General features: G+C 39.7%; 1 protein-coding gene across 1 annotated transcript in view; it reads right to left on the bottom strand.

Annotated features, from left to right (window-relative positions):
* Window positions 1-26,293, bottom strand: part of LOC125685454 (uncharacterized) — a 110,074-nt gene that overhangs the window by 29,738 nt on the left and 54,043 nt on the right. The window lies entirely within an intron of this gene.

The raw sequence follows: 26,293 nt of genomic DNA, 5'->3' as shown, positions 1-26,293 counted from the left end.
AAGCATTTTAAGAAAATTTCCAAAAGTATTATGCTCAGGTCTGGAATTCAGATTTTGAATTTTCATAATATTTTAAATGACTTTATCAAAATATTTAAGCAACACTATATTTAAAGTATTTCTGTCTTTTTAATCGCCGTTCCTATATCATGTCTATACAATGACTAGTACAATATGTCTTGGCTTTTCTTGTTGAGAAATTGCATGCCAGTCATTTCACATAGCTTGAAATTTTCTTACCATAAGCACCTCTGCTCTCTGAAGATCAGTTGCATGAAGTTCATGCTGTTGTGCCAGAACATTCAGATCATTTATCTGTCCCTCAGAAGGTGTCATCCATTATCTGTGAAATAAAATTTTGAGGGGCAGGGTGGAGAAGAGAAGTGGCATTGGGAAAGTGGAAATGGATTCTTAAGTACTTTTTTCTTAATGAGATGTATATGATTTCATGAAGTTCTACACCCTTAATCTTTTAAGGGATAATTAATATTTAAATGTATGACTTCTTATAATTGAGTTGCTTTTATTGTTTAAACAGTGCTTCAGATGATAATCTTTTTTGAATGATGCTTTCCTGACTCTAAAAGCCTGTCTTAGTACTTAAGAATTTTGATGCAGGAAGTAAAGCAGTTTGATCATCAGTTCAACTGTTTTGTGATGACATTATACAGATGTGTGGTATGTAAATACTGGATGACAGTCTATATACTCAAATTATTTTGAAAAGTCTACATAAATTTAAATTAATTATTGACATATTTAGCCCTTCCATCACTGAAAGTAATTAAAAATACAGTGTTGTGGGTGTTGGGGTGGTTGGTCTGGGATGAGGAAGAGCACTAACTCAGTAAGCACGTGTTCTTTAGTTTCATAAAGGGATTTGTACAACCCTTTCTGAAGGACACCTCTCTCTCCATTTTCTGTGTTTTCACTTGTATCTCACATTGGTCTTGGATCATGCAGCTTATTTCCTTTTGAATGAATGTGAACAGGAAGAGCAGCAGCTTGAGCAAACGGAATGCTGTCTATGTGTTAATGGTATTCAATCCACAGAACCAGATAAGATAGACCAAAGTAAATCACCAAAACTCATTTGGAGGTTGTGTTGTCAGCACTATTTTCTTCTATATATATCTTCTCTTCTTGTGCTGCTGATTAATGTATTATTAATCATATTAGTCTTTCTGTGGTTCAGTTTTGATTTGTAAAACTGAATTGAGCAACGACATTTTTCCTGTGTTTTTTTTCTTTAAGTGAAAAATTAAGTCTACCTCAGTTTGTTACCACTGCAGTCGGTTATTCTGATCTTATTTACATGAAAATCTTTCACATTGTGTCTGGTGTCATATGCTTACAAACTGCATCTGGTTAGGTCCAAAATTACATTACATTATCTCACTAGAAAAGAGAAAAATATCCCCAGATCCTCAAAATATAAATGATAAATGTGTGGTGGTTTGCCTCTTGCTTGAGACCATGATTTCTCTAAAACTTTTTAGGTAGTAATGAGTGGAAGATAAAGGATTACAGGTGAAGGAAGGCACAGGGTTTTGATCCAGATATTCTGCTTTAGATGTATATGGAGGAGATAGGACGTGCTGGTAGTTCAGAAGTTGTACTTATGTGTAGTTCATTTTCTCTTGGGAGTTATAAATTTATAACATCAGTGATGTTTTTGTTAGTTATCTTTGATCAACAGAATACGCTCGTTGATTTTAATATTGCATTTGGAAACAAGTAGGATACCTTCTGGAAATTTGCTTTTCAAAATGTCTGGTAGCAGGGCTAGTATTTATTGTCTCAGTCTACGCTTTGTACCAGAGGCCTTGCAGAACAGAATGTATTATATGAAGCAGTGGTAGAGACTGTCTGAGATATTTTGAGTTTTGGTGTCATAAGCATCTCAATTATTTTTTGTTCAAATTGTGTTTTATATGTCCATATTGTTTAACTCAAGCTTTAAAGGAAAACATCTGGAGAAAATAGCATTAGCAATGATTACTGTGGAAAAAGCAGAACTGACGTTGCTTGGCAGAGAAATGTAAATGGCAGAGGATGAATGACAGGGACTGCAGCCACCTACTGTTAGACAAAATCTATCCCTTTCCTAGGAAGAGTACATCTTTGTGTTACTCTTGAACCTCAATTTCTTGGACTCTTTGGGAGTGTGATTGGCTTTTATTACTACTGCCTTAGGAGAGAAGAGGTAAATATTGCTTTCTTAGTAACACAGGAATGACTTTGCAGTGGGCTGCTACTCCGCTGCCTCTGAGTGTATCTTTGAAGGTGATTGAACATCTTAGCTGTGGTAGATTATGTCATGAACCATGGAATTTTATGAGCATGAGCATTTTTGCTGCTCTTGTTTGCCTCTTGGTCAGCTCGGACTACGGCTTTATCTATGGTGTCTCTACATCTCAGAACTGACCAACATAAATCCAGGTTAGCAGTTGAGAGGATTGACAAATTTATTTATAAGTGGCCACAAAAAAAAAAAAAGATCTAAAGGACAGAACACCAATCCTACAAGGACAGGCTGAAAGAGCTGGGATTGTTCTCCTCTCCCTGCTGGGGAGCTTGGAGAAGAGAAAGCTCCAGGGAGACATGAGAGCAGTCTTCAGTCTGTAAAGCAGGGCTGTAAGAAGGAAGGGTTACAGATTCTTTAGCAGGGCCTACTATGATAGGGCAAAGGGAAATGGCTTCAAACTAAAAGAAGGGAGATTTAGACTGGATATAAGGAAGAATGTTTTACAGTAAGGGTAGTGAGGCACGGGGACAGGTTTTCCAGAAGGACACTAGATGCCCTGTCCTTGGAGACCTTCAAGGTCAGGCCTTGGGGGCTCCAAGCAACCTGATCTAGCTGTAGATGTCCCTGTTCATTGCAGGGGGGTTGGACTTGATGACCTTTGAGGATCCCTTGCAACTCAAGTGATGTATGATTCTAAGTGTGTTTACTTAACTACTACAAAACATGTATTTTCTAGTAGCCTGTCAAAACTGACTTGGACTTCACAGAGTTAAATTTTGAATTATTGCTATATTCTCTTTTTTTTTTTTTTTTTTGGAAGCAGAAATTTTCAAACCTTTTTTTAGCTTGTTGTAAATGCATGGTATGTATGGTACCCTTTGAATGACTCAAACTCCCTTTTGGTAAGATTTCAGTCTGCAGTTTATCACACTGACACAAAATAACTCAATGAATGTTTCATGGAATATTTATGGAGAAAAAACGCTAGGTTTATTCATTTTAAAGTAGGCTGTCGTCACCACAGCCAGATAATCTACACAATTTATCTTTAGAATCTACTAACATTTATATTCAAAAGATATGTATAAAAAAGTTTCTTTGCTTAGAAAAAATCCTAGTGCTATACACAGAGGATGGAGAGTTCATGATGCTTCTGGTAGTGACTAAAGAAAAACCAAGAAAATATTTCTGCTGTTTCAGTGCACTTCATATAAATAACCTCTGTCATTTGCTGAAAAAACAAGTCTTTCATTAATTATTTGGTGTTACCCTGGTGCGTTATAGGTGTGCTCACAATGAGCCATAAAGCCAAAAGTTTTCCACATTACTGTATCTGCCTGGCTCTGCGAGTTATGGCATACTTCAGGCAATGAAAAGTTATGTTTAGAACGGATATTTTTATTACGGGCAAAGGATAATTTTGTTGCAGTGCAGATACTGATCATATGTAGACAGCTTGAGCCCATTAGCCTGTACGAGCTATGTCTCTGTAGTCACCCTGCCATGTCTGTGTAAAACTCTGTACTGCTCTTATTTGCTTATTAGCAAACTGATTCTTTGCGTAAAGGTAACTCAGATCTTGTATTTCACTAAAATTAATCAGCTCTCCAAATCTTGGTGTCAGCAAAGTGCAGTGCAAAGGCATCTGACTGGCCCTCTACTTGAGGGTTAGCTCTTGTCTATGGGAGATCATTCGTGCAAGCCTTGTGCGTTTACATTCTCTCCTTAACCGTTTCATGAACTCTCCTTGACCACCTACTTGCCAAACAAAATACTGATCCTACTGCATTTTGTGCAGTCTATCCTAAAGCTTTCCAGGTGCCTGTTAAAGTTTCTACTTTGCCTGTTTCCATCCCAAAATCACCAGTTGATCTTCTCTGGTGTAGAACAGCTGACTGAAACGTAAAACACACCCATGCAGAATGAAATTCTGTTTGTTATACCTAAAGTTTTAGAGTTGAAATATGATGATGATGGATGTAATACAGGAGCTTTTGTAAAAGTGAATAATCAGAGGTTAGTTGCTCAATTGGAATGTGAATGGAATGCTGGGGGTGAGAAGACTGCAGCAGTGAAAAGCATAATCTCATTTGAATTACCATATTTGAGCTAATTTCCTAATTATTTTTTTAAATGTACAGTGTCAAATATAGGAAAATATGTAATAATAAAAATGAAAATAGAAATTGCAGCCATATAATTCTAAGAAAAATCATAAAGTGAGATTACATTTTATGGAGAGTATGGCAGAAATGTTAATTTTACATGTATATATACTTGATTTAAAATTTCATAAGAGTAACGGGTATAGAACCAGCAGACGAATCTTGAGAACATCCAACAGATTGTGTTTGTAAAGCAAATGTCACACTGTGTCTGACAAAATTTTGTTCTATCTGCAGAGCATAACATTTTCTCCTCTGAGTCTGGCTGGGTGGATTTCCTCCATTTTATTTTTAGAGCTGCTTTGCTATGAAACATGAGTGCTGTATTTGATACAAAATAAAAACATGCATTTTTCATTTTTGCTTAAGAAGCAGTCTGAATGCCTAGAGGAATAAGTTGGTGAAGACAATAGATGCTTATAAATGCATTCCATTTATTACTGTCAAGTAATAATAACAGCAAAATAATGTTTTTTGGGAAAAATCCCTTTTCCATTGTGCTGTTTTAGTGAAATATCCATTAGGACTCATCTTAACAGTAAAAAAACTATTAAATGAGGGGCTTCTGAGCTGTGTTTCCTTATACAATTTCTAAGGATTTCCAGAATTCCTTCTCTCACTTGCAGAATACTGTATTTTGAATATGAGCTATGGGCACAGATTGCTGTTTGGTTTTTCTTGTAAACTATACCTGATCTAAGTGTTTTGAATAGATTCCAGCTGGCATTTGGAATGTTGGCTTCTGCTGTGTCATGCACCATTTGAAGTTTTACCATCAATAACTTCTCTGAACGGTTGTATTGTGCTGCTTACTGAGTGGTTTTTCGCTTCTCAGCGCATTCTTTTCCCAAATTTCGAGTTTAATTTATGTTTGGAGTTTGGAACAAATTCTGTCTATGAATGACTCAAATCAGAATGTTTTGTTTGCACTGCAGAATATGATACACTCTCCACTGGGAAGCTGCTAGTCTGGCAGGGTTAGCTGGTTTTCCCACTATCTTACCCAGTGTTATGAAGCATTGCAATCTCATGACTTGAGCAGCTCTTGTTCCTTTTACTTCAGATATTGAAACAGAATTTTTAAAGCACCTTGCAAATAATGAGGTCCTTCAGGAAAGTTAGGTGCATTATTTCAACGCTCCTGTAAGTGATACGGAGGTCTGTATAAAACAAATATAATTCCACTTTCTTGAAGCATGAGTTATACACCTTTATTGCTTTTAAACAGAATATCCTTTTCTGCCGAAAATCTTTGAGTTTGCAGTATGCCATTTAAAACCATGGTTTGGCTTTTGAATTTGCTATGATCTGCAAAATATTTTCCTGAGGAAAAGGTGGATTACCCAGTGATAAAATGAACTTTCATTCTCTTGGCAAATAGAGATGGGGAGGAATAATGCAGAAACAAAATATGTTCTCAGTCCCAGGCCATGTTGTCCCGACGCATATAAGCATTGTAAATCTGTCAGCCATAGAAGATGAGTACTGACCAGAGGAAAATTAAACCTTAAAAAAAAAAAAGAGAAGAAAAAAAGAACAGTGACAATACTAAATTCACAAAACTCATTGATTTTTATGTCATATGGAATAATGAGAATGTTGCATTAAGGAACTTTAGGGTATGCATGTTAGTGGCAGAAATGCTTTAGGATAGTTTATTTTAAAAGGCAAATCTTTATTAATCTTTCGTGAAAGTTCTGATGATTACATTGCTAATGAAGACTGACCAATGCAGTTCAGCAAAATGAGCTGTATGAGCACTTGTTTGCATGCAAAGAGAGTGCATATAATGTGCAGACTAGGGTTAACCTTCCTTCTTGCTTCAAAAAGAAAATGCAAACTGGACAGACCATGAGAGAGCCTGGAAAAGAGGTTGTCTCTGCTTCTTCAGTGTTGAGTAAAAGAGAACAACTCTTAATCCAATTGTTTAATTGCATAATGGAAAATTGCAACGAGGCAAGAGAGATTTTCTTTTTTCCATTAAGCACTTTTGTAAATAAACTATGTGGCATCAGGTCTGGAATCCAATTGAAGGACACCACTACAGCTGGACAGCTGGTCACACAGTGCTTTCAGCTGACGCACAAAACTGGTGTAGTTTTTAAGCTCCCACTTCTGTAAGCATTTCCTGTTGCACTGAGTTATTTCCAGAGTTTTAATGTGTAGTTTTAATGTGTACTGATTCCAAAGAAATAGTGCCAAATGTAGAGTGTAAAAAGTAGTATTGAAAATCACTTTAGGTTACTAGAATATTAGAGGGTAAAGTGCCTTTCAATGTATCTATGTACTTACTTCCTGACATGATTTCATTCATTAAATTTTGTTTCTTTTGTGCTGATTGGGCAGAAAATAAGGCCTCACCATTCACAATGAAAACACAGAAGAAGGTCCATCAGAGTTCTATTCAAGACCTAGAATGAGGGGCTTCCTAAGAGCTAAACTTAATCAGAATTTTGTTACAGATCATTAGTGGACGCTATTCAAACCGTATCCTCGGTGCAATTCTTCTTTCATTTTAATTTCCACTACGTCTCTAATTTACAGATTTTATGCTTTAAAAATTGGAATGACTTAAAAGTCAAAATTAGGACTGCAACACTTAAAACTTAGAGAACATCAAAGTGATTGGAGTTTATACAGTAGATGGTAAGGACAGAATTTGACAGCAAATGGAATTTTGGATTGTAGGGAGAAAGCTGTACAGTATTAATGACAGATGTTCACAATTGTGGCATTTTATTAATATCGCAGTTAATAAAATTGGAATTAATCTGGAAATCTAAATGGATCGCAAGTACATGTAACCCATGTGAATGGATCAGAAGCTTTTGTAATTTTCCAAGATTTCATGCACCAGAGTGTGTTAAGTATCTGCTAGACATTGGCTGTACGCACAAATTGTAGAGTCTTAAAACACACAAGTGATTTAGGCTTAAAAGAACTTACAAATCCAGCTTGAAGATGTGATTGTATCCTACTCAAGGCACGTATTCAGCTATTGCTTATTCATTTACATTATTTATTCACTGTTTGAGTTTTTAGTCCTTTAGCTTGACTCATGAAGCTGTTTTTGTTGAATGCCTCATGCAAACCCACAGTGGGTGGTCACAGTAAGTTGGCAGTTAGGGGGGGTCCAGCAATGACAAATAGCTCTTCAGTAGAGTGTATCATGGGCGGTCCAGGAGTTTCCTGGGAGGGACTATTTCAGGAAAATGCTGTGGCCAGAATGGGAATGGTCCTCTCTGTTTAAAGATGTATTTTCAAAGTCTGCCAGGCATGACTGACACTGGGACAGCTGCTCCATTGAGGAGAAGAGAAGGGATGTTGTAGAAAAAGAGGATTCTACATGTAATGCTTCCATAGAAGACAGTCATATAGTTCACAGTCTCATTTTGAAGTGTACTTTATTAGCTGGCTTTTTATAAGTGAAAAAAGTAGAGTTTACAACTCTAGATTTGTAACTCCAGAAGCAGGTACTGTTACTAGATTGTGGTGAGGTAGTGAAAGATTAGAATATTTGTTTACACTTTTTGCAGTGTCTTTAAAAAAAAGATAAATCTTTGTATTAATTTAGTCCCCCTTTTTTTTTTTAAGAACTAATACAATTCTTCTTCACAGTACTGCATACAGTTGTACTCTTGTGCTGCTCTCCTGCCAAGCCTCAGAATTTTTCCAGATCTTGAGGTTGAAGGAAATTTGTGTGCCAAACTGCTGGAGGGAGACTGTGATTTGAGTTGTATTTGCTGACTATGAGAGTGAGTCACTTGGATTACCTTGTTAGTAGAGCAGAGTTTCTTTTTGATGCTGGTTGTTTAAGAATGATACTGCTTCCATTCACAGCACACTTCTATTTATGAAAAATATCAGTCATGATATTGCCAATGGTTTCAACACCTTCCATATACTCCTCAATGTCAGTATATTTGTCCATTCACAGTGGTTTATCGTAATATATTTCTGTTGGAGATAGTAAACTGTGGAATTCTGCTATGACAAATCAGTAGACAAGTAGCTTTCATTTTCTTTCCAGTAGTCTGTGTAATAGATCTTAGCCAACATTAAATGCATTCTCGTGTCTTTTAATAAAATGCCAATCCTACAATAGAAAAAAAAAAAAATTTAAATGAAACAAAATGAAGAAAAAACCCAACATGTTATTATAAACATGTGTTAGGGTTGAATAATTCTGTTGTTTTTGTGAGTTTTTTCATTTTAGCATGTCAGCTGTTTGCTGATCTCTGCAATTTTTGCTTTTTGGACAAATTATTAAAGTATGTTTTTCTACTCAGCTGTTCAGGAAAAGATGTTCAGATATTTTTGAGTAAAAATCAAACAAGTTATTCAGACTTTTTTTTATGTCTTGAAAATACAAATTCTTCAGCAGCTTGAAATTATAATTGTGATGCTATAATGCTGTCGTAGTCATTGAGACAGGGTTATCATTGAAGACATTTCTTTATTCTTACTGTTTAAGAATTGAAGGCATTTTAAAAAATATTAATTAGTGTTTTGGGCAAAATATCATTCTTTTTTTCTGATGAACAAAGGCAGACAGATCTTTCATGGATTTCAGAAAGTGACAGCAAATTAAAGTCCTGTTTGTGCTTTTATGTGTGTTTGAACATTGCTAGATGAGAAGCTAACTTAGGCAGCAATCCGTTCCTGTCAGACACCTGAAAAAATATTTTTGCACAGCTAAATTCCCCTACGATCTGATACCATGCTGAGGAAGACAGGTTGAGGATAATTAAATCTTGCAGAGCTCTTGGCAGCACTTTCTGATTTCCATGCAACGTTATCCAAGCTGCTCCACTGTCATTTCAAATAGTCTCTGATTGGTTGGTGGCTCTGCTGGACATTGCACAGCATTGAATTGAGCACTATTTTGCTCTGGAAATTCAGCATTGATGATGTGTCATTTTTGGTTTAATTCTGTGACTCGTTGCAATTGCCATCAAATACAAATTGAAATGAAAGTGTATATTGGCTTAGTTACCAATATAGCTCCTGACCATACTAAAAAAGCATTTTAATGTTGATCTTATTGTCTATGATATCGAGGTGCAACATTCAAAGTATTTCAAAGACTGTGTAAAAAATCTCTTCCCAGTTCACTATTGAATTTTAAAAAGATACCAAACTATGAAGTATTTCAGAAGCTGAAGTTTCTGCAGAATGACCCATTTGTCTTATATCAATGGGCTGTAGATGCTGAGGATGAATGATGAATGGTAGCTTGATGTTTTTGATACCCTGTATGACAGTGTGTGACACACTTTATTTCTTTGCCTTATAGAAGTGGCAGTAAAACATCAATCACACAAGTATTTGTAAGAAAACCGCTGCCTCCATCTGTGCTATTCTGTTTTTAGTGATTTTCTATTTAAAAATTATAGCAAAGGAAAACTGTTGAATTCCCATGTTGTCAATAAATGATTTCATGTCAACAGCTGCATGCCTGTCAATGCCTGTCTTGCCTGACTTGACAGGGCAGTGAGACTGTCAGAAATGCATTTACCATGTGGGCTTTTGCATGGTATTTGATCTGCAAGGAATCTGTTCTCTGTGGAAACTGCATGGATGCTGATTCAGCACTGCAGCTGGAGAGAAGTGAGAAGGAACTATAGCTATAATTGTGAATTAAGTGTAGGTAAGGAAGGGATAGCAAGGGAAAGAAAACAAAGGGAGCCACAAGAGCAAGCGCAGACAGAACTGCACATTTTGACTTAATCACAAACAGTTACTGAAATAAGTATTTGTTTGGTACCAGCAGTAGGGATGTTTTAAACCTCTGGCAGATAGCCTGCAAGAAAGCAGGAACATGTATGCTTTGGGAAAGATCATTTTGTGTGCATCCTCTGTGTGTCTGCTTCATTCAGAACGTTTCTTACCACTGAATGTAGTTAAACAAAATTGAGAGATTGCTTACCCTTGTTATAGATTATCTTTGCACTTTCTAGATGGCTTGCATTGCTTATCCTGCCTTGTTGCAAATTGCTTTTGTGCTGTAGAGGAATTCTATAGACAATGTAACTGTGAGTTTTGGAATTTTGCATCACACTGGCATTCAGCGTATCCAAGGTAAAAAAACTCCTAGTTCCAAAGAAACTTAATCTATGTTTGACATTAGCAATTTCTGTTGAACACCCATTTTAGGTTATTTATTGGAGACATGCAGGATATATTACTATAGCTGATGTAATGTGGTCAAAATTGTTTCTAACTGAAATGTTACATAAAGAAGAATAATATATATATACCTCAATTGTTTTAAAACTAGTAAACCTTTTTAATTTAAATAATGATGATAACTAAAAAATAATACTTGTTTGTTTTCCCAGATCACAGTCATTTTCTTCCATTAGTGTATGAGAATTTACTATGCTCTTCCCTTGTGCACTGAGGCAGTTATGCTGTCATAGAAGGCCACTGAGTTGGTCAGGCAGGACTTGCCTGTAGTGAAGCCATGCTGGTTTTCTTCTTTCACTGCCCTGTTTTTCTTGTGCTTCAGCACCGTTTCCAGGAGGATCCGTTCCATGGTCTTCCCTGTCGCAGAGCTGAGGCTGGCAGGTTAATAGTTCCTTGGCTTGTCCTTTCTACCCTTCTTAAAAATGGGTGCAACGTTGCCTTTTTTTTCAGTCACCAGGGCCTTCACCTGACTGCCACAACTTTTAGATGCAGCTAGGAATAGAAGGACCATGAGAAATAATTTCAGTGGAATTCAAGGGCAGAAGGTACTTTAGAGAAATTGGCTGGAAAACAAAACAGAACAAAAGAAAACAACAACAAAAAAAACCAACCAACAACAAATAAACCAACTGCAAATGGCATGTTCTTTGTTATTAAGCAAGTGAGAAATGATCTGTAGCTAGAGAAACAAACTTGGACAACAGCAGGCCTTTCAAGGACACAGAAACTAAGGAATGTTTACACTGGAAGGAGGAAGAGCCAGATGAAAGTGATATGTTAATAAGAAATGGAGGAAATAAGGTATAATGCTGTGTCTGTGGGGCAAGAGAAGGAGAACAGAGGAGAAACTTCTCTGCTGGCAGGGAAGCAAGCATTGCAGTAAGGGAAAAGAAAACAAGAATGTAAAAATACTGTGGAGGAAGAAAGAGAGTTATGGAAGAGTAGGGACTATGGACATTAAATTTGGTATTAGAAAAGTAACATTATTTAGTCAAGGTAGTAACAACACCAAAAGCAGACAAAGACACTTCTCAGAATCTTAATTAAAACTTCTGATTGAAATGTATCCAGGTTAAACTGTTCTGCTCATCTGGTCTGCTGCAGCAGTGCAGTTTGCTGGTTGAGGCTCCTGAATCCATACATATATTAAACAACATTTACTGTACTTGGACAGAGTTTTACTGGGCGTTTCAATTCCAGCTAATCCATATTTGAACTGCAGTAGAATTTGTCTTGAAAGATCTGTCCTCACACAGGTAGAAGGGATGACCCTTTATGGCATCCTAACATATGTTCTGTGTTGGCACTGCGTATCATTACATAGAGTGCCATGAAACTTAGTGTTTCTGGGGAAAGAGGATAAAGTAGAGGCATCCTCCTTAAAAATTCATGCAAGTCTTCCTTTTCAACGCTACCATGAACCAGTTTGAGCATCTTAAAAAAAAAAAAAAGTACTTCTTTCTTTTAGCTATGAAGGGCAATATAATATTTCTTATGCATTAAAATTCATAAGTGTGATGGCAGCTCCAGAGTATGCTGTTCCAAAGTTCCAAATAGTTTGTTCCTGAAAGAAATACATCCACTAGGAATATACTTTCTCCCTGTTTCTGATCTGTTTCACCAAAAGGAAAAACCTTAGGCAAATTACAAAGAATGCATGGATCTGGATCACAGTTTTGTTCCTTAGAGTCTATTGGAACGTAGTTGACAGTGATTTGACTTAAAAATTGCTCTTCAAAATAAGTATTAGCAACTTCAAACAGCAGAGAACAAAAATAAGTGTATAAAGTTAAACTTCAGAAATGTAACAAAATAGAAATGTAAGTAGAAGAGAATCTGGAATGAAAGAAAAAAGGGAAGAACCATGGCTTCACATTATACTAAGTGCAAAGATTTAAAGTGCAAGCAAGGATAGTACTGATAATTGTTTTTAGAAGTTGGAAAATTCTTAAAATGAACAAGAGTAATGAAAAAACACTAAAATGAGGAAGAGAACCAAATATGGGAGTGGACAAAAAGATATGTAGATATATGCATCTTAACCTTGCCAGACAGTGATGTGGGAAATCAGATGAACTTCAACAAAATAGCAAATTGTGTTTTGCTCTAAAAGGCATGGGGAAGAAAGTTGGTGTTCTGGAACAACAGATTCTCATTTATTGTTTACATGTAAAAAGCAAAGGATGACCCGGAATGCTGAACATCTGGAAGGGTGAACTAATAGTAATGACAGGGTCAAACAGAAATTTGCAAGTAAGTCTGATTTTTCCAATTTAAATTTTGAAAAATATCGCTTTAAATCCCAGACTGCTGGGAAGAGAATTATTTTATTTAGCACTCTAATTTAGAAGGAAGCAGCATCTTATTGATTTACACCAGAGTCACATTCTAAAACATGTGAAAATTTAGATAAAAGCTGGAGAAAACCTTAATTACTTACACAATGAATTTTACGTCTTTCAAATATTAAATATTACAGAATTGAAAACTCTGGGTTTGAGAAATTTCCATCAGATGTTTATAACAGATCAGCAGTGCTATTTTACTTGGCTGTGGAGTCTGCTTGTCAGTGCACGAGCTTGGGATTTCATTGCCTAAATGTGGCATTATACAATACCATATGATGATGGAAAAGTCTTGATGTGGAGCCATAATTTCACAGTGGTTAGATGGTGAAAATCTTGAATTTGTGCTCTGTGTGCTCAAAGAACAGAATCAAAATTATGGATTTTGCTCTGATGACAGAAATGGAAATTTGTAGTCATTTGTTTCATTTGAAGCAGTGCTGTATGCAGAGGCTGTCATAAATTACAAAAATAAGAAGCCAAGTAGTACCTGTAGACACAGTCATGATTTTACACAACGTAATCAATGGAGAATCCATACACACAAAGCTACAGTTCTTCCTGCAGCTTGCTTAAAGACTAGGCTGCTTTTTTCCCCCCCAGAAATTTTCCAAGAAAATGTTAGCATCTTGAAAGTCTAAAGGAAGATTCCTGCAATTACTTTCTGTGTAGCTCTTCCACACAAGTGCAGTGGAACTGAATTTAAAAATTTCATTTATTTCTATGCATATGCTGGTTCACTTAACAGGTTTCGAGGTTTAGGGATAAAATCGAAACCTGACTTGCAAACCTCTGCAGCATACAAGGCTACTGACTTTTATAGTCTCTGAAATAATGTGGAACGTGTTCCTGATCTTCTGTTGTTCACTGTTTTTTGGGCTACATTCCCCGTGTTGACATTTTAGCAATAATTTTTTCATTTTCTTTCACTGGCGACCTCTCTTGAACAGACTGAGATTCACCTGTGCTTTGATTTTAGGGTCCTGATCTCATGTGCATGGAAGAACACATGCAGCTAAGTGTCCTAACCTGGAAACAGGCAGAAGTATCACTAAAAACTCTATTAAATTCTTTCTACTATTTTTTTGTCCTATTAGCAACTCATAGATTCACTTTTGAATTCTTATTTAGTTAATAAGAAAAAAGTGTTTCTGTGAGGTTTTTCTTCGGGTGAAGATTTGATTTTAGATTCCATGTAGTATTGTTGGTCCAAGCTTTGTCAAGGGCATTACCACCTTCTGTGTTGTTGCAAGTTGGATCCAAATGGGTGCTTCTGCACACTAAAATAAACCACTCAGGAGTGGTTGAACAGATGATGTCTGCAGTGGCCTCACGTAGAGCTGCTGACTTTAAGCCAGAAGCTGTTGTTGCTGTAATGGACATTTTCCCTGTTTCCCTTTCTTGTTAGCTCTTCCAATGGGGCCACCTTTAGGAAAATGCCAGACTTTCTGCTGCTGACTAGGGATTCCTGTTGGACCTATCCTTTGTCTTTGAATCTGCAGTACATGTCCTTTAGTTTCTGCTCTTCCAGGCTGTTTTATTCTAGTACTGTGAATACATAGGAGTGCAAGACAGCGTGTGTCCAAGAAAATTACTTCACATGCATGATATTGATAACTCTCAACCACAGACTGCGGAAATATTATGTGGCTCTGAGGGTTAAAGCAATTGTACTTTGACACTTGATTAACAGAAAGGAACTTGCAAATATATAATGATATGGACTGCCATTCTAATGTTGAATGAAATCCAACCTCTTCCAGTGGGAAGACCCTGTCCCAAACACTGGTGTGTTTCTCCTCAATATGAAATTGAGCATTCATGCACTGCCAGTCTCTGCTCAGTACTTCTTTTGTGGAAGGGTGTTTAATTTTTCATATGCTGACAGCCTTCACTTCTTTCTAGGGACTGATACCTTTTCCCATCTTTGTGGGTACCTGCTATGAACTGCCTGGAGACAAATATCGGTTGAAAGATAGCAGCTCAAACCAACTTTTCAAAACAACACATTTGTATATTGCAGACTGTGAATGATAAGATAAAAGAATGATCCGTTCTTTTGTCATGATTTATGCTACCCTGAAGCAAATATGTCCTTCCAGTAACTCTGTGAATTGAAAAAATTAAGGACATATTTATTATGTAGGTGTGCTTGAGGACTCCAAACTTGCATTAATCTTACCAGAGTTAAACTGCTCAGTGGATTACTAGCAAGTCAGTTTATGACTTGGGCAGTTTCGTGATCTAGTCCAGCACTGGAGGTGATCTGGTAACTTGTCAGCCTTATTAACTCAGTGGAAGGTGGTACCAACATGACCACATGGCCTGCCTCTGGGCTCCTGCAAGGAACTGTGCATAGTCCTGTACTAAGCCAGATCATCACACTGCCTTGATTCTCTGTTGGCTCAAGCATAACTGCACCATGGGCCATTTAGCAGTATAGGTACACTCCACATTTCATGCCTGTGTTTTTGTATATGTCTATTTGAGGTACAGCACACTGAACGAGCTTGTTACTTGACATGCCACATTTAAACTTCTCATTTGGCTGCACAAATCGTGCACTTAGGAAAAACACATTTTAAGAAAGCTGTTAATCTAATTCCTTTTGTGTATTGCTTTTGTGAGCTAAGAAATTCCAGGAAACTAACTCTGGTCAGCCTTCTGTTAAGATGCTGGGTATTTTTTGAGTGTATATTATTCTAGTAATTTTTTGTTCCAAATTGCAATGTGGTGCTGCAGTTTTTCTGCAGAATAATTCTCAGTACTTAGAAATTTGAAAAGCTTATAGAAATTGGTAAATATGCAGTGATCTGAAAATTAAGATATTATTAATTTTGTGTATGCATCATGACACTAGCTTGCTGTAGAAAAGGTTTATGGTGCATACTTGGAGTATTTGTTAACTTGTAGGACTTTTTTCAAAACCACGTGTAACAATTATATTCAAGAAAAAAATAAAAAAATCAGTCTGTAATACCTTCATTTGCAAAAACAGAAAATAGTAGAAAATCACAAATAATTTTAAAATGTTTGCAGTGCACAAAATTGATTTTTATATAACTTTTTTACCTCAAAGGAATCATATATTGCAAGAATTCAGGGTCCTGTATTAAATAGCAGACTTTACCATGTGTGGTATATAGCAAGGTTTTCTTTCAGGACTGAAATATGCCCTAAAAGAAGTATTTGATTATCTCTTGTAAGATAACAAATGTGATATATGAGCCTTTGTATCAGCAGTACTTCTATAAATGCTTGTATTCGAAGTCCTTGGGCTTTGGCCATGGAAAGTGGTTCCAGTTATGCTTTATGTTTATGGATCTTGTACGTGGCCAGTGAAAACTGTTTGTTCCTAAGAGTCTGGCAAGTCGCTCAGTTCTTGTGCTGAGTGCTGCAGCCTCCAGAACTGAGTGCTCAAAAGTCATACCTGAGGAATGTATCACTGAAGTAGCAGTCTTTGGTTCTGATCGTTTTATTTCCAGACAGTTTCTAAACTCAGTATGCAGTATACCTTCTTGTCACGCTCTTCTTCCCTATTGCCCATTAAACACAGTCTCTTTTCAAAAACTTCAGATACATTCATTGCAATTTTTCAGTGTGAAGTATTTATGTTATATATACTGTCCAGAAGGTATCAGATGTTGTTAAAGCCTATCACAGAATCACACAGAATCACAGAATCACCCGGGTTGGAAGGGACCCCAAGGATCATGTAGTTCCAACCCCCCTGCCTGGCAGGGCCACCAAACATCCACATTCAGATCAGGTTGCCCAGGACCCCGTCCAACCTGGCCTTAAACACATCCAAGGACGGGGCATCCACAACCTCCCTGGGCAGCCCGTTCCAGGGCCCAACCACTCTCCTAGTAAAGAACTTCCCCCTAACATCTAACCTAAATCTTCCCTCCTTCAACTTAAAACCATTTCCCCTAGTCCTGCTGTCGTCAGCCCTTTTGAAGAGTTTACTCCCCTCCTGGGTGTAGGTTCCCTTCAGGTATTGATAGGCTGCAATGAGGTCACCCCGCAGCCTTCTCTTCTCCAGGCTGAACAAGCCCAACTCCCTCAGCCTGTCCTCATAAGGGAGGTGCTCCAGCCCCCTCATCATCTTAGTCGCCCTCCTCTGGACCCTTTCCAAAATCTCTATGTCTTTCTTGTACTGAGGGCTCCACACCTGGACACAGTACTCCAGATGGGGCCTCACAAGAGCCGAGTAGAGAGGGACAATCACCTCCCTGTCCCTGCTGGCCACCCCTCTCCTGATGGAGCCCAGGATCCCATTTGCCTTTCGAGCTGCCAGAGCGCACTGCTGGCTCATATTCAGTCTCTCGTCCATCAGGACCCCCAGGTCCTTCTCTGCCGAGCTGCTCTCAAGGACCACTCCTCCCAGCCTGTACAGGTGCCTGGGGTTCTTCCGGCCCAAATGCAAAACCCTGCACTTTGCCGTGTTGAACCTCATCAGGTTCACCCGAGCCCAGCCCTCCAGCCTGTCGAGGTCCCTCTAAATGGCATCCCTTCCTTCCACCGTATCAACCGCACCACTCAGCTTGGTGTCGTCAGCAAACTTGCTGAGGGTGCACTCAATTCCCTCATCGATGTCGTTAATAAAGATGTTAAAGAGCACCGGTCCCAAGACAGACCCTTGGGGGACACCACTTGTTACCGGCCTCCACCTGGACATAGAGCCATTGACCACCACCCTCTGTCTGCGGCCTTTCAACCAATTGCTTATCCATCGGGTCGTCCACCCATCAAATCCACTTCCCTCCAATTTGGAGATGAGGATGTGGTGGGGGACCATGTCAAAGGCCTTGCTCAGGTCCAGGTAAATGACATCGGTCGCCTTCCCTTCGTCCACCAATGCCGTCACTCCATCATAGAAGGCCACAAGATTAGTTAGGCATGACCTTCCTTTGGTGAAGCCGTGCTGGCTGTCTCGGATCACATGCTCATTCTTTATGTGACCGAGCATGTTGTCCAGGAGGATCTGTTCCATGATCTTCCCAGGCACGGAGGTGAGACTCACCGGCCTGTAGTTCCCCGGGTCCTCCCTGCTCCCCTTCTTGTATATGGGAGTGACGTGACCCTTCCTCCAGTCGTCCGGGACCTCACCTGACAGCCACGACTTCTCAAATATGATGGAGAGCGGCTCGGCAACCACCTCGGCCAGCTCCTTCAGGACCCTGGGATGCACGCCATCCGGCCCCATAGACTTGTATTCATTCAGTCTAAGGAGGCACTCTCGGACTTGCTCTGCCCTTACAGTGGGGAGGGATTTATCTCCTCGGTCCCCACATAGAGGTTTGGGGATGCAGGGTTCAGGGACGTGAAAAAGACTAGAATCCTGGCCACCAGTGAAGACCGAGGTGAAGAACTCATTCAGCACCTCGGCTTTCTCTTCATCTGTTGAAGCCAGTTCTCCTTTTAAATTTACCAAAGTAGGTACGCCCATTTTGGCCTGTCTCTTCTGGGCAATGTACCTGTAGAAGGTTTTCTTATTGTTTTTCACGTCCCTTGCCAAGTTCAGTTCTGCCTGCGCCTTGGCTTCCCTGATCCCACGTCTGCAAGTCCGGACGGCATTCCTGTACTCTTCCCAGGTGACACAGCCTTGTTTCCAGAGCTTGTACACCCCTTTCTTCGCCCTCAGTTCTCTCAGCAGGTCCTTGCTGAGCCATGCCGGTTTCCTACCTCGCCTGCCCACTTTCTTATTCAGCGGAATGGAGACCTCTTGTGCTTCCAGGAGGGCCTCTTTGAAGAGCCGCCAGCTCTCCTCAACATCCATGTCTTTGAGGGCAGCGCGCCAGGGGATCTTGGCCAGCAATCCATTGAGTAGCTTGAAGTCTGCTCTTCTGAAGTTCAGTGTCCTGGTCCTGCTCTTTGCCAGGCCCACATTGCTTGAGATCACAAACTCAACCAGGGCGTGGTCGCTGGAGCCCAGGCAGCCTCCAACCTTGACGCCTTTGATGATCTCCTCAGCGTTGGTGAGCAGCAGGTCCAGCAACGCTTCACCTCTGGTCGGTCTGTCCAATACCTGAACCAGAAAGCTATCATCAATGGATTCCAAGAGCCTTCTGGAGCTCTTGCAGCTCGCCGTGTGGTTTTCCCAGCAGATGTCCGGATGGTTGAAGTCCCCCACCAGGACAAGAGCCCGTGAGCCAGACATCTCACGCATCTGGAGCAAGAAAGCCTCGTCGACAGCCTTCCCTTGATCAGGTGGTCTGTCGTATACCCCTAACACCAGCTGACCTATATTTGTCCCATCTCTAATCCTAACCCACAGGCTCTCAACCTGTTCCTGACTGCTTCTCGTAGGGAGCTCCTCACAGTTTATCCAATCTCTGACATAGAGAGCAACTCCCCCACCCCTCCTACCTCGCCTATCTCTCCTAAAGAGTCTATAGCCGTCGATGGCAGTATCCCAATTGTGGGAGTCATCCCACCATGTTTCTGTGATAGCAACAAGGTCATAACTTCCCGAGTGCATCACAGTTTCCAGTTCCTCCTGCTTGTTACTCAGGCTGCGTGCGTTGGTATAAAGGCACTTCAGCCGGGCTATCCGTCTCGCCACTTTTCCCTTTATAAGGTATCTAGGATCCCCTAGAACAGCAGCATCCCCAGCATCCCCCTGCCCTAGTCCTTCCCTATGCACTCTGCCGTCATTGCCCATGGAGTTTGGTATAAGCCCTCGAATGACCCGTTCGATTCCAGTAGCCCTTATTGTGTCCCCTTCCCCCTTCATTCCTAGTTTAAAGACCTGTCAATGAGTCCCGCTAATTCTTCAGCTAAGATCCTCTTACCCCTCAGGGACAGGCTGCATGCATCAGCAGCCATCATGCCAGCTGCAGTGTAAATTGCCCCATGGTCAAAAAAGCCGAAATTCTTGTGCCTGCACCAGCTCTTAAGCCATCTATTGAAGAGTTGGGTATTTTGGATCCTCCCTGTACCTTTCCCTGACACCACGGGCATAGAGGAAAAGACCACCTGCACCCCAGCTCCTTCAAGTATTCGCCCCATTCCCCTGAAGTCTTTCTTGATAGACCTCAGGCTTTCCTTATCAACTTCCTCGCCGCCAGCCTGAATTATTAAGAGTGGGTAATAATCTGAAGGCCGAATCAACCTAGGAATTTTCTTTGAAATGTCCCTGACCCGTGCTCCAGGAAGGCAGCACACCTCTCTGCAGGTAGGGTCGGGCCGGCATATAGGGCCTTCTGTTCCTTGCAGAAGGGAGTCGCCTATGACAATCACCCTCCTGTCCTTACGGGTAGAAGCAGTCTTGAGGGTTGGGGGCGACCGCTTCGCCTGAGGCAACCTCACGGGTGAACCCGTCTCCGCACTCTCACTCGTCCCCCCCTCAACTTCCAGGGCCTCAAACCTGTTACGCAGAGGCACCTGGGGAGCCGGGGATGGTCGGGATGGGGGATGCCCCCTCCGCCGAGCAGGTACCCGTTTCCACTCCTCCTCCCTTCTCAAATTGCTGTTAGGGGGAAGAGAGGACAGGGGGCTCGCTGAGACGCTGTCAGCTGGCTGGCTCCCCTTTACCAGGTGTTTGTAAGGTGGCAGGGGCTGACGTGCTCCGTGAGGAGCCTCGTCTGAGTGCCGAGAACCTGAGGTTGAGAGGGACTGACACCACCAGTCAATCTCCCTCTCACACTCTTTTATAGTCCTCAGCCTCTCCACTTCCTCCTTCAGGCTAATCACAAGGCTGAGCAAGTCATTCAATTGCTCGCACCTTGTACAAGTGCTGCCTGCTTCCTGTGGCACTGCAAAGGCCAGGCTGTGGCACTCCTCACAGCCAGTGACCTGCACACTAGCATCTCGTGATGTTACCTCTGTCTGAGTCGCCACACACTTCATACCCTTGTTCTCCTCTCTATGCATGCACCAGACCTCAGTCTGGCTCTGGACTGTCTTCTTGGTTACTGTCTTTCTGGTGCGCGTGCTCGGGACCTCTGCATGGCTCCTCACAGTTTTTGTGTTTGAAGCCTTCTGCCGGGGTGCACCCATGGCTACCAGCAGGCTCACTAACTCAACAAGAAAGTCCTATAGGGGTGCAAGTGATCAGCCCTGCCCTGCTGCCCAGTACCCTCCCACTATTGCCGGGTTTGCTTAGTGCCCTGGCACTTACCACCAATAGCAAAAACAGGACTCCTTGCAGGGGAGTGCAGACAGGGGTACCTTACAAAGCACCACGTTCAGACAGCCTGGGAGAGAGCTGTACTACCTCCTCCCCTGTGTCTCAGGGCTTTTTGTAACGGCGATCAAGGGCCGCTTCCGGTTTGCGCCCGTTTAAATCTCCCGCCGCTGCCTAGGCAACGCCCGCGCTGCGTCAGCTGCTCTCGCGAGACTAGCCCGACTGAGAGCGGTGTCCGCGCGGTTGCCGCGGGAATCCTCGATGAGGAAAGCGGTTAAATCCCCCCGTATCTCGCTAAAAGTTGCGGCGGTTCTGCCAGAGACAGCTCCGAGCCGCGGACCTCGGCGATCAGCCGCGGACCTCGGCGATCCAGGTTCATTTTAGCCACCAGAAACATTAAACTTCCTGATTTACCAAAGGATATAAAATGAAAAACAAAATCACTTTATGCTGCCCTTCTATTCATGCTTTCTTTTGTGGAAGGATCAGTGCAGACTATTCCAGATGTGACGGCTGACTCTTAGAAACAGCACAGAAGAGAAAAACAGCACAGAGAGAAAATGTGTACACTCTCACCTCTCATTTGGCACTGGAACAGGAGTCTTACTAAAACCTGCAGTTTGGAATTCATAGATTTGAAGGCAAATCTGCACAATATTTTACTCATCCTAAGAGTTTATTTTTAGAATCTAAATTTCATCAAAAAGCAGATTTTTTTTGTGTTGTGTTTATGTATATTAACATGTTAAGGAAAAAAATACTTACATACAGTTATATATATATATATATATAATACATAGCACAGGTAATTTTTTCCTCTTTCTTGCCAGGGGTGTCTTTTCAAAAACTCTGCCTGTGTTGACAGTAAGCCTTGTGTGGTGTGCTGGGGAGGGATTGTGATCTGTGCTTTTACACATTTCTACATGTATAAAATGCCTGTAAGCAAAATGAATCAGCACAGCTGGGTGTGCATAATTTTCAAGCTACTTATGAATCAGTAACTTCACTTCCTTCTGAAAACCTTCAGTCTTCCAGCTAAATGAATACTTTGCATTCTATTAGCAAATACAAGAGGCAGCTTTTGTTGACTTTGGATAAATGGCATTTGGACACTGGCAAACTGTGCTTATTAAGTGATGTACATTTATGTGTGCACAGGTTTTGATTTCATTTGATATATGATGCCCTATTTTGCCTTTGAAACTTTGCATTTCAGAACATTATTTGTGATTACTGAAGTCAGTGATAATCATCTGAAAATACAGATGTCTTTGGAAAATGTTAAAACGATCATCTGTGGAATGGCAAACGTGTGATGAGAAATCCTTCTCCTCAAGGTACGCTTACTGGAGATCATGAATGGGAAAACTGGTGGATCCTGCCATACACTGTTGTAGCTGACTTGTAGCTTCCTGCTCTGTAGAAATTCATCTTTCATTCATTGACCTGTGGGTTTGCCTGTTTTAATGGCAAGAAAACGCTGAGATTTAGTGCTTATCAGAGATATTTAGTGTGTTAGATTTCCAGTGGCAGGAGCCCAGGTCTCTGAGAGTGTGGGTTTGTGGAGTTTGCAGAGTCACAGTCTCATTGCTATTAATGAGCTCCCTGGACTCTTTCAGGTATGAATTCTTGCACTGTGTCATTAAGTAGAAGGAAGATGTTTTTTCAGGCAGTGAAGCTTTGAGGTCTCATTTTATTTTATGTTTTTTGACTGCCAACAGCTATACTTCATTATACGTGGAAAGCACATTTGGCTGCTTCTTTTCTTCAAGGTTCTTGTTAGAAATTACACCCAGCAGTTGCTTCCAAAAGCATTTTTGACTCAGTGGAATCTCCCTGGGCCTTCTGCTTCTTCACTGCAGTGACAATATGATACCACGGGAGTGATTTTTCATGAAATTACATTTTCATGACTTCGGTCAGGAAGGTTCAGTTCTGCAGTTCATGTTATAAAGTTACACCATATCTCAGATTAAACTTTGTCACATCAATACTTTTTTTTATATATACTTCTACTTTTTTTCAGACAGTTTATTTCAGAGATAGGGACATCCTGAATTTTTTCATCACCGTGTGCTTTCACTTCACTAAATTTTGGAATACACACTTATTACTTACCGTGTCTAAAAAACATCAATAAAAAAAGAGACTTTAATGATTTAACTTACCCAAAGAACTAACGTTATATTTAGTAGAGGCAGTGCGGAGTTCAAGTTGATCAACATGTCCATGAATTTAATCTGCTTTTAAAATTACACTGGTGCTGTTTTTAACATGAATTTTGTATTTAGATGGACTTACCACATCCCAGCAAACATGTTTCTAAGGTCATATAAAAAGGACACTGTCTAATCTCTGATTATTGTCTTCATTTATAATTGTTCACCCAGAAACAATTTAAAATCCAGTTCTATTTAGAACGCCTCTTGTGACTGTGATAACTGCCAGTGATGTAGTGGCATCTTTGCTTTTGCAGTCATTTCTCTTGGACAGCTAACCTGAGAGAACATTGATTGTTTTAATGAATAACCATTTTAATAGAATAAAAAAAATATTTTAAACTATGATGGCAATTTGAACGGTATGAATAATCTCTCTGAAGAAGTCAGTGCACTTGCAATTGCTTTCAACCATGTCTAGCTCTGTTGGGTAAATTTTTTCTGATATAATGACTTCATTATGTCATTTTGTCCCTCTATGATCAGTAATTAGCAACTGCTTTAAAAAAAAGTCCTCTTCCTTGCAGCGCATGCTTTTAGAACACACACAATTTTTGCCAATAGGACAAATTTCTGTAATTAACATATCCAGGTAGACGTAACACTGCCCAAGTTGAATCATACCAAAAATTTTCATTTACTCTTGTGTTTTGCTTTGAAAATTATGAATAGAATAAGTCAGAGAAATGTCTTTATACAGAAATTTTCTTTTTGGTACTTGTCTCTCTTTTGAGAGAGCATTTCTGCATTATTTCATGATAAAGTGACTAATTTGAATGCAAAAGTAGCATGGCAATGGCAGGTTTTGGAAAAAAACAACAACAATATACTGTAAGTAAACATGTTCAGTCACTTGAATGTGAATAATAAAAGCAGGAATGTAATCCTGTTAGATTCTGATACATGCCTTATTTTGAGGAAGAAAAATCTGTCTCTTTGGTGTATCAAGGATAATTAGAGGTATCTCACAGCTACTTCAGAGGAGAGTGCCTGACTGCTGTTGTTTGGCTGGCATTGCATGAAGGAATTTGTTTTGTTTTGTTCTTAACATATTTTGCTGTGAGCTGATGTCCAGGTTTTGGAGTGGAGTTTGTGCAACTGAACTTATACACCCCACTGGGATGCTAGTAAAACTCTTTCTCCTGTTTCCCTCAGTTTTTCTCATTGCTGAGTGAAGAGACAGGACTGTAATGACAATGATGCCATGCAAACATGAGCAGCCTTGGAGATTAAGGCAGTCTGTTCGAAGAATGTCTGAGATTACATTTAAGTTGTTTCAAACCCATCATTCAATAAACGATCATTTGTCCAGCCATGTGAGTTCCCAGTGTATTTTGCAGACTTTACAAAATTACTTACAGGAATATAATAAAACCCTTTTCTGCATTAAAAATAGTTCAGTATACATTTCTATATCTCTCTATATTATATTTCTATATCTGTAATTACATAATAATTTCCAGAGTGTCTCATTGTTCTTACAAGTGAAACACTTTTGTGACGCTCATATTCCACATTTCAACACGTTCAAGATTTTCCAGCAGAGATAATGCTTTGTGAGTGTATGTTAGTGTCTGCCAAGCAGATCTAGGAATACCTAAAGCTGGTGACAACACTTCCTGCTGAGATGAATCATGAACTTCTAGAGATTATTTGTAGCCTTTTGTGATTGCTGGTGACTGTCCTTTAATTCCAGTTGCAACAGGATTTCACTCAGGAACGCTGACATTTCTCTGCTTTTTTACCAGAAGGAAATTTTAGCAAAGAAGCATTCACTGTGGGCATGACATCTCAAAAAGAAAATATCAGATATGTAAGTTCATAGGCTGTTCAGATATAGATTTTGAATAAATAGTATTAGAAGGGGATGTGTTATTCTAGCAACAAAAGGTTGTAACTAGTTCAGTGCTGCTGTTGTGGGGGTGAACTAAAGAAGCAAGACATTATTAATTCTCTGAGCATAATATCCTGAAGCAAAACAGCTGGATTTTACTCTGTGCTTTGTGTTTTTATGTTAATTGATACTCAATCAGAAAGATATAGCAATATTGACATAGCACTTTTGTTTAAATGCAGATTCCTTTCTGGGTTCAGTAGGAAATACTCTGAAATGTTGTATTTGGTTGTATTGAACTTGAGACATGCAGTGAGAGATTTGACTTTTTTATGACCAAATGTTCGTCAGACAGCTAAAACCATTATTTTTTTCTCAGACTCACTATGTTTATATAAAATCAATTTCAAATGGTTTTTACAACATTGAAAACCTTGTTTGTTAGTTAGTTTTCTTTTTCTTTCATCATTTCCTATCCACTAGAAATTTCCTCACTCCTGCTTTCTTCTAGATCTAAACATGTTAAAGAAAATTTACCAGGAGAATATTTTTACATTCTTGTAGATCAACTGAGTGATCCATCAATATATAGTTGTAATTAAAATTGGAAAAGCTGAATTTAGTTGAAAGGACTGAATAATTTTAATGGAGGAATACTTTAAGAATGTAAATGCAGTGTATTTGCCTACTTATGTCATTGCTGCCTTGCAATTGTGCCAATGGAAATTCAAAAATCCATGTTTCATATTGAAAATTATTTAACATGGATATCTTTGATTCAATCTGAATCTGAAAGCAAAGGACGCAGCAGCTGGATTTCTAAAATGATAATGTATGTTTATGTGAGACATGAACTGTAGCTATGGTCTGTAGAGAAGTTTACTTTTTATTCAGAAAACATACACAGTAATAAATTGCCCTTTCTTTCATTGCTGTGTTTCAATACCTTGATACCGACCAGGGTGGCAAAGAAAAGCGTAGTTCACCCTCTGTCATCTCACATCTATTTCCTTGTTATTGCCAGCTTCTTTGCACAGTATGGCACATTTCCACTAGCAGGGTAAGCCACACACCTGTGCAGAAATGAGTAGGCATATGCCTTTAATTCCATAGGGTCTACGTTAAATCTGGAGGTATATGCCTTTGATTCCTTAGGATCTAA

Source organism: Lagopus muta, chromosome 28, assembly GCF_023343835.1.
Source record: "Lagopus muta isolate bLagMut1 chromosome 28, bLagMut1 primary, whole genome shotgun sequence".
Lineage (NCBI taxonomy): Eukaryota > Metazoa > Chordata > Aves > Galliformes > Phasianidae > Lagopus > Lagopus muta.
Note: the sequence above shows the minus strand (reverse complement) of the source record. Positions and strands in the feature narration are given on the sequence as shown.